The sequence below is a fragment of the Mytilus edulis genome, chromosome 14 (assembly GCF_963676685.1).
Source record: "Mytilus edulis chromosome 14, xbMytEdul2.2, whole genome shotgun sequence".
NCBI classification, from domain to species: domain Eukaryota; kingdom Metazoa; phylum Mollusca; class Bivalvia; order Mytilida; family Mytilidae; genus Mytilus; species Mytilus edulis.
In genome coordinates, this window is record NC_092357.1 from 53,817,887 (window position 1) to 53,827,908 (window position 10,022).

General features: G+C 33.5%; 1 long non-coding RNA gene across 1 annotated transcript; it reads right to left on the bottom strand.

The window, feature by feature from the left end:
- Window positions 1-5,104: 5,104 nt before the first annotated feature.
- LOC139503698 (uncharacterized) lies at window positions 5,105-9,679 on the bottom strand. Its single transcript, XR_011659171.1, has 3 exons — window positions 9,506-9,679; window positions 7,656-7,743; window positions 5,105-7,025 (listed from the first exon to the last, which is right to left on the bottom strand). It is a non-coding gene; the product is annotated as an uncharacterized lncRNA (long non-coding RNA).
- Between the last annotated feature and the right edge of the window lie 343 nt (window positions 9,680-10,022).

Consider the following 10,022-nt stretch of genomic DNA (forward strand, 5'->3'; position numbering starts at 1 on the left):
GTACAGGTCTTATAGCCACCATTCCTCTGGGGTTTCTAGCTTGCTTGAATGCTACCACCGTAATGGATCTCACACTAATTTCTAGGCATGTAACCAAAAAAAAACAAAAAAAAAAACCACCACGATACCTTGCCCCAGTCCAAAAAGTCCTTGGTTGAGCAATGTATCAGCTCTGCTTTAGCTAATGATGAACAGATCTATGATGCCGAGTTTGGGAAAGTCGTCACCTGCCTCAAAAACTCAATTCAATGGTTTTAGACACGATTTTCAGGCTTAAACGACATAACCTAACACTTCCAATCATACCGTCCTTATCAAAAATAAAAGCCGTGGTAATCATAGCCGGTGCGCCTGTTTTTTTTCCATATTATAGCTCACGATTTGCACTGCTCCATCTGTCTCTCTCTTTGCCCCGACGGTGGTGAAAACAATTGTTTTTTTTTTGTCTTAACTGATCGTTTGAAATAATAGTAGCCACATTTCAATCTTTTTGGGGGCAAAATGTCACATATTGCAAATTTAGAGCCTAAACCTTGTGTTTGTGCTATTTTTAGCTTTTCTCACCCTGGCAATATGCTTTAATATAAAAAAAAATGTCCTAAATTGTTATAAATGCACAGAAAGTTGTTTCAGTGGTGTTAAACATTAAAACATAGGTTATTTACTACCCCCAAACAAATTTTGTCCTGCAGATTTAATGAAATTATTTGATTTTTACCCCTTATATCATTGCTTCATACTATGTACTTGGCAGATATCATAGCCTAATGTAAACACTGCAGAAACTCACAAAAATACCATTTATTATTCCAAATGAAATATATCTTATATTTTATTAACTGATGTAAATAAAAACAGATAAATGACCATGACTGCACTTTTGATCAATTTGTAGTACTTTACTGACACCAGATGAAAAAAGGGGGTCAATATTCCTTGACACTTCAATACCTTGGATTTTTTACTAAATTCATTGCAAAAATTGTTGAAAGTCTTAAAAGTAGTAGAACAAACAAGGAAAATCAGCAAAAACTGATCTTGATATTGAAAGTTTATGTTCCTGTAGCCCAAAATGAAATTTTCAAGTATTTTCTTTCATTGTCATACATTACAGTCAGTTTAAATTGAGCTGTGAAATTTTTAATATAAGTCGCATTATGCTCAGAAAGGCTGTTTTTAACTACAAATTGACTAAGGATTAAGAATAAAGCAAAACAAAAGATTTCTAACCAACTTTTTAAACCGTTTGTTAGTACACATGACCCGTATTTACCAAACGTTTTTAATACAATAAATCAAACCTTACGATCCTACACGAAAGTGAAACTATGAAAAAATTGATATCGGAAGGAAACTTAATCTACAGCCGAAGACAACCTAACAAATTAAAGAAACACTTAACCAGAGCTCGGTTCAAACCGAAGGTTAGTGACTTTGAAATAAAGTCTTGCGGAGATTCAAGATGCGGTGTTTGTGGTCAAGATACAAAATAATTAAAAACGGGTAAAATGAAATCATTCAAAGATGGCAAAAAATTTCATGTGAACGCTAATATGACTTGAAAGACACCAAATCTTATTTATTGCGTCACATGTCCTGGTTTTCACGAACATTATATTGGACAGACCGGGAATAGCCTCTGTGAACGGGTGCGAGTTCACAAAGAACAAATATTACACCCACAATACAGACATTCGCCAATTAGATCCCATCTTGACACTTGTGGTAAAAAGCATTTTCATATAATGCCTATTTTTAAATGTAGACGGGATGAAGCATATAGAAAAGAGATGGAACGTTATTTCATAACAACGTTCCGATCAAAATTATTTACAAACTGATCCACAACTAGATAGATTGAATGTTGATTGTTGCTATTTTTAGACACTATATATGTACATATATATATATTCATTAAATAAAATATATATATATGCGAAAGCAAATTTACAGATCTAACATTGTTGGGTTGATGTTTAGACGAGTTGTATATATATATATATATATATACATAAGTACGTCTGAGTCAGTGACAACTCTACAACAGATGTATCCATCGGATCGCCATCAATGATGGTGATACATGGCTGTGTACATAATGTATATACAACTCGTCTAAACATCAACCCAACAATGTTAGATCTGTAAATTTGCTTTCGCAAATTTTTGGTTCTTCCCTCGCCGGGATTCGAACCCATGCTACTGTGATATCGTGACACCAAATCGCCTGCACTGCAGCCGTCCCGCTAGACCACACGACCACCTGGGCTCTCAAAAAAGGAGCTTTCGGTGGGCATGTGTTACCTTTCCACGTCAGTTTTAATCTAGCGGCGTACTACAGTACATGATATATAAGGCATGAAGATGTTATTGTTACAGATCAGCTAAATTATCTATAGTAAAGGATCCTACAAATTAATGTAATATACAGTCACAGAAAATAATTATATTCATAAGTACGTCTGAGTCAGTGACAACTCTACAACAGATGTATCCATCGGATCGCCATCATGGGTTCGAATCCCGGCGAGGGAAGAACCAAAAATTTGCGAAAGCAAATTTACAGATCTAACATTGTTGGGTTGATGTTTAGACGAGTTGTATATACATTATGTACACAGCCATGTATCACCATCATTGATGGCGATCCGATGGATACATCTGTTGTAGAGTTGTCACTGACTCAGACGAACTTATGAATATAATTATTTTCTGTGACTGTACATTACATTAATTTGTAGGATCCTTTACTATAGATAATTTAGCTGATCTGTAACAATAACATCTTCATGCCTTATATATCATGTACTGTAGTACGCCGCTAGATTAAAACTGACGTGGAAAGGTAACACATGCCCACCGAAAGCTCTTTTTATGAGAGCCCAGGTGGTCGTGTGGTCTAGCGGGACGGCTGCAGTGCAGGCGATTTGGTGTCACGATATCACAGTCGCATGGGTTCAAATCCCGGCGAGGGAAGAACCAAAAATTTGCGAAAGCAAATTTACAGATCTAACATTGTTGGGTTGATGTTTAGACGAGTTGTATATATATATATATATATATATATTCATTAAATAAAATAATAAAATAAGTAAAAAGTTAACAGTTCCGTTCTATCGATTTCATCCTTCCATTGGGACTCTTCAGGATAACTGATGTAGTGTCGCTATAGGCGACGTCGTTAAGGAGGTTTATGACGTTCCGCCATTGTTATTAAAAATTTCTGGATTTAATTTTGATCGGAACGTTGTTATGAAATAACGTTCCATCTCTTTTCTATATGCTTCATCCCGTCTACATTTAAAAATAGGCATTATTTGAAAATGCTTTTTACCACAAATGTCAAGATGGGCACTAATTGGCGAATTTCTGTATTGTGGGTGTTTTATTTGTTCTTTGTGAACTCGCACCCGTTCACAGAGGCTATTCCCGGTCTGTCCAATATAATTTTCGTGACAACCAGGACATGTGACGCAGTAAATAAGGTTTGTTGTCTTACAAGTCATATTGGCGTTCACATGAAGTTTTTTGCCATCTTTAAATGATTTCTTTTTACCCGTTTCTAAATATTTCGTATCTTGGCCACAATATATATATAATGTCTAAAAATAGCAACAATCAACATCCAATCTATTTAAGCGTGGATCAGCTTGTGAAAATAAACTGATACAGTTACTGAATTAAAATTATATAAATGTCTAAGAATATAACTTAAACACGCTAATGTTGTAATAGATTTTAAATAGAAATACGGAATATTTCGCTAAACAAATTAGCTTCATCAGGCGTGTGCATCCCTCAAGGTTTCACCCAATTTCCCAATTTCACATTGAGAGATGCACACGCCTGATGAAGCTAATTTGTTTAGCGAAATATTGCGTATTTCTATTTAAAATCTATTAGAAAATTAGCGTGTTTAAGTTATATTCTTAGACATTTATATATATCGCAAATTTTTGGTTCTTCCCTCGCCGGGATTCGAACCCATGCTACTGTGATATCGTGACACCAAATAGCCTGCACTGCAGCCGTCCCGCTAGACCACACGACCACCTGGGCTCTCAAAAAGAGAACTTTCGCTGGCCGTGTGTTACCTTTCCTCGTCAGTTTTAATCTAGCGGCGTACTACAGTACATGATATATAAGGCATGAAGATGTTATTGTTACAGGTCAGATAAATTATTTATAGTAAAGGATATATAAACGAGTCTAAATTGAAAACTACGTTCAAACCTATGATTGCGTTGGATAAAAACCGCAATTTTTATACGTGTGCATGTAAAACAAATTTCGTTGTAGAAGGGTCTAAAAACAGCACAAACAACATTTTCAAAAAGACCAAAAAAGTGAAAAAGTATATTTAAACAAAACGCATTTGACTAACAGGTCGAACAATATATATATAAAGTGCCTAGAAAATCAACTTAACGATGTTAGAGTAGATTTAATTCGTAACTTCCTCCCCGGCGATGGGGCTGGAACCTGTACTTTTTATTTCTAACTTCTACGACAACAACTCCTAGCATTGCACAGAGACCTTATCCCCTCCTCTAAGAGTTAGAGGAGGGGATAAGGTCTCTGTGCAATGCTAGGCGGTGTTGTCGTAGAAGTTAGCGTTAGGGGAGGGAATAAGGTCTCTGTGCAATGCTAGGCGTTGTTGTAGAAGTTAGAAATACAAAGTACAGGTTCCAGCCCCGGCGCCGGGGAGGAAGTTACGAATCAAATCTACTCTAACATCGTTAAGTTGATTTTCTAGGCACTTTATACATATTCTAACGCCTGGTATTTTTTAATCATAAGAAATCCGATGGACAAGGTATAATTTGCAGTTGTCACTACACATAGGCAGAGATATACATATTTTTATATATAAACAAGTCAAAAATGAAAACTACGTTCAAAACGATAAATATATATATGATGTAAACAATAGTTTGGCGATAAAAAAAGAACTAGACAAGTAAGCTTATGCTTAAAAGTTTCATTTTCTAACCCAGTTGCTGTTGCAAGTATTAGTAATTATATGGCTTATAAGATTTTTTCTATATACAGATCTCACATCACAACTTTGTTAACCATGTCTTCCAAAAGTTATAATTAACACTGTGCGGGACAAATTTGCCATTCCGGTATCGGCAAATCTGACTTTATCGGTTTACAAGATATCAAAAAAAAAATTTGCCCAGTGATAGATTATTGAAAAATTAAAAAAATGCCATATGTCCCAACTTGTCACTGTTGTCACTCTTGTCACTGCAGCTGATTAAAAGTACATTTCCCATGGGAAATTTGATAATTCCCATGGGAATATTAAAATTTCCCATGGGAACATTGAAAGTTCCCATGGGAAAAATTACTTTTCCCATGGGAAGTTTAGAGTTCCCATAGGAACTTTAAAGTTCCCATGGGAAAAGATGAATACAAAAAGTTCCCATGGGAATTAATTCTTCCCATGGGAACAATTTTTCTTCCCATGGGAACAATTTTTCTTCCCATGGGAACAATATTTCTTCCCATGGGAACAAATCTTCTTCCCATGGGAACAATTTTTCTTCCCATGGGAACAATTTTTTTTCACATAGGAACAATTTTTCTTCCCATGGGAACATACTATATTACAATACAAACGTTATTTTCCATTTGAATTTTTTTCTTCAGAAAAATTACAATTTGTTGCAAATACTGGATATATGAGAATAAAAGAGAATATACTTTGCCTTAGCTGGATGGAAAGCTGTAGGGCATAACACATTTTTGGAACCTTGTAAAACATCTCAGAAAAGCAGATTTGTCTCCGGGACAAGTTTGCAATTCCGCTGAGTGCAAAAGTTGTTCACCTTAATTTTTGGAGTTAAAGTCAAAATGAAGTTGATAACTTGGTTGGTATTGGTTCCCTGATATTTGTCCTAAAATTGTTTGGCTCTAGCACCACTGTTAAAAAAGTTATGCCCCTTTTTTCAACAATTTCCTTAGAGGAATAGTTGTTTTCCTCAAGGGAAATCAAATTTCCCTAAAGGAAAAAGATTTTTCCTCAAAGGGAAATTGTTTTTTCCTCAAGGGAAATTGTTTTTTCAAGGGAAAAAGATTTCCTTCAAGACAACAAATGTCCTCTAATGAAATCATTGTTCTTCAAATTTCCTCTAAAGAAATTTCTGAACATCAAATTTCCCTTATTTGTTCTTGTTAAACATTTCTTCGCTATACCATGTATACAAACAGTATGAATATAATTATTACAAGACTGTATAGTTGATGCAAATGATATTCAAAACTTTCATAAATGTTTGACTCAACATTTTAATGACATTGAAAATTGATAAAGTCTGACTGTTTAGATCTAGGTATTGTTCATACTTTTTATAAAATTTAACTATGATTTATAAAAAAAATTTGTAGCAAATGATTCGGTTTTCTTTGTAATTGTTTCAATGCAATACATTAATAAGCAACCAATTTGAATGTCATACCATTTGTGGTGTTCTAAAGAATTTGTTTATATATTCACTGATATTTGCAGATTAAATAATAAAATTTACACTTTTCGTGTTATTTTAAATTAAAATTTTCTTCTGTTTCAGCTTGTGTACAGTTTTCAATCCACTACATAAGAATTCAGTGAATACATTATTCCATTCACTTTATAACATTTTCCTTCAATTCTAAGAGAAAACATTTTTGCAAATTGTTCTTCAATGATCTTCTTCCGTATATTTGATATGAGGGAGCGATATAAATGAGTGGATAAAACTGGTGTTCCTTTGTTCTGCATTCTCCTTTCTTTCGAATAATATATATAATATGTTGTTGCTTTTATGCAATAGTGTTTTTGTGTATCTATGATAGAACTCCATTTTGTTTATTGGCATTATCTTGTGATAATGATGAAATTTTCTGTTTCTTTTTTGCAGGAAAGCACACATTCCAGTTCAAATTAATCCAATTATGCACTTTGTAAATAAATTTCAACTTAAAGTTTCCTCTTCAGTAATGACCTATTGATCATGAAAACCAAGATGTCTGATCACCTATAAATACACAAAATAAACAAATAAAATGTTATAAATGGAGAGAGAAACAGCAATAAATGTTTTTCATATGTATCTTTCTTTATTAAAATTCATTAAGTAAACTTGAACCTTGCGAAAAATAATTAGCTGTGATGTAAGACTAGAAAGTATAAAACGCAAAATAAAGTAGTCGTGAAAAATTAGTTGATTTACATTAGTCCAGTCTGTGTTTGCAGGAAATTTACATCATAGGTTGCCATATTCCTATTGTGCCTGTCCAAAGTTCAGAGCCTGTAGTTTTTGTAAGTTTAGTCTGACACTAAAATTTAGTGGTTGTTGTTGTTGTTGTTTCATACCGGTTATATTTATTTTTTGTAATTTATTTTGTAATAAACTAGGCAATTAGTTTTACAGTTTGGACATGTTGGATTGTTTCAATTTTTCATCTTTGGGTCTTTTATAGCTGCCTTCTTTGACTATAGAGTACGGATTTTCTCATTATTGAAGGTCGTCACAGGCCTACAATTGCTTTCTTAAAGCCATGATAGTTTTCATATTTAATATACCACATCTTTTAATTTTTATAGTAATCATGATTATCATCTTTCAAGTTCAACAACTTTAAAAAATAAATAAAAGTGGCCTTACCATTTAGGTTTAGTTTGCTTCTGCAAATTTTAAATTGCCTATCATTTCTGCTGTTTATAATTTCTCTGTATCTTCTATAGTTCTTGTCCTATACATAAAAGAGTAAAAGTTATTATTGAATGGCATCTTGCATCAATATTTTTTTTTGCTGTTTAATGTACATGATGTATATTAATGTGTGTTTAATAAGAAGAGTGCACACGCTGAAATGTCTCGCCTTCTTTTACTAATCATTGATAATATGTTGATAGTCCTAAGTATAAAGCTTTATCATGTTTATCACAACTGTCACATAAACTTAACATTAACCAAGATAAATAAATAAAGACTAATGAACCATGAGAATGAGGTCAATGTCAGATGAACCATGCCAGGCAGACATATACAGCTAACAAGGCTTCAATGCAACAATTATAGTTGACCTATTACTTATAGTTTAAGAAAAATAGACCAAATCACAAAAATATTATCATAAATAGCATAGACACCTCTTAGTTTTGAGAACAACATGCGTTAATTGTGCAAGTATAATCATTGATAAATCATGCACAAGATTGACTTTTTTTAAAAAGCCTATATATTGAAATTTTCTGAAAATATTGCATGCATTTATTAATATGACCAATTTCAAGAAATGCGCAAAGATGTGAGATGATTTATATAATTGTAATTTCAGGAATTTACAGTAAAGGCTTTCATCCCCACTGCATTTTGCACTTTTCCCACGTCAGGAGCCAGAAGTTATGGCCTTTGTGACCTTTGTATGATTTTTATTTTAGTTTCTTTTTAATATCAAAGAGTTTAATATGACGTCCATTATCACTCAACTAGTATACATTTTTGTTTAATGGCAAGCTAAAGCATGCCTCACAGTCAGGGATCCAGGAGGGTCTGAGGGTTGGACATGTTGGAACCCCCCTTTTTACATTGTTCTTTATTGGACGATCAATGCATTTGAATTTTAAAATTAACACCATTCGAACGTAAATATATTTCAAAATTAAGATGCTGCAATGTACAATCCCAGTAGAGCTGGGAAGATGGTATAAGTCATTCCAAAAGAAGAAAGGACATGCAATCTGTGTTTAACTGCAATTGGCAATGAATTCCATTATTTATTTGAATGCTATTCTTTATTAGTTAAAAAATATCAGAAATCAGCATATTCCAGAGTACTATGTGAAATATCAGAATTAAGCAAAAATGAAAGGACTAACTGTCATTGACAAATATTAACTTATTATTTAAAAATGTGTCTATATTTATTTCAAAGTTAACTAAAATATTATAATGTTAAAATATTATAATATAAAGTAATTTTCCATATATTTTATTTCTAAGTTGTTTTATTTTTTTTTAATTGTATGTGATTGTATTTTGTAATTTACCTCTTGTTTCACATGTCAATGTGACGGAGTGTTTTTCAAATAAAGCATATTGTATTGTATTGTATTGAATGGGGACATGTAGTTGGACCCCCCCCCCCCCATTTGTCTTTGGTTAGGAACCCCTCCTCGGGTTGTGGGATTTTCTCGTTGCATTGAAGACCCATTGGTGCCCTTTGGCTGCTATCTGCTCTTTGGTCTTTTGATACATTCCCCATTTACATTTCGGTTTTATATTCAGTTCTATTATAAATGTTAGACTTCTTGTTGATTTGGTTTCACATTTCGGCTTCGTCAGAGGAAAGCGTTCCAGAAATAAAATAGCCTTGCAAGACGTCATAATTATTTGGACTAGATTTTCACCACCATCAACATTGTAAAGCTTGTCTCACTGTGGAAGAAATGAGTTTGGCGCGTTTACAAAAATATAATTGTCTGTGCTGACAGGGGAGTGTGTGTGCATACCATTATTTAAATTTTCTAAACCTTCTTTTTCAATATTTTGTGCATTTCTTGGTAATATACTGTCAGACCTCGAGTGCTGCTTTACAAAAACGATCAACTTACAAGTAATATAGGGGAAGGAAACTAGCTAAAAAGACCAAAAATAAGCCACAACTAATGGGGTCTCATTGGGGGTTCTGTTCACGGATCTCGCTTTATAGTTACTATTTATTTTTTTTAGATTCCCGCATCCCACTTACACTATGTAAGTAAACAATTCTAATATTTTTGTAATTTCCTATGTCCCGCTAAACTTCATTTCCAGTTTTCACGGCACAATAATTTGACTATTAGTGACACTAAGTACTGTGGTATTTTCAGTGGGTATTTTACCCACTGATTTTACCAATAAGGCCATATATTTCGGTGTGTAGAAATACCGCAAAGGAATTCTTAATGGCGCTGACTAAGAAGAAAGTTTTTGCATTAAGGACACCAGAGACATATATACACATGTGTATATATGTCTCTGAGGACA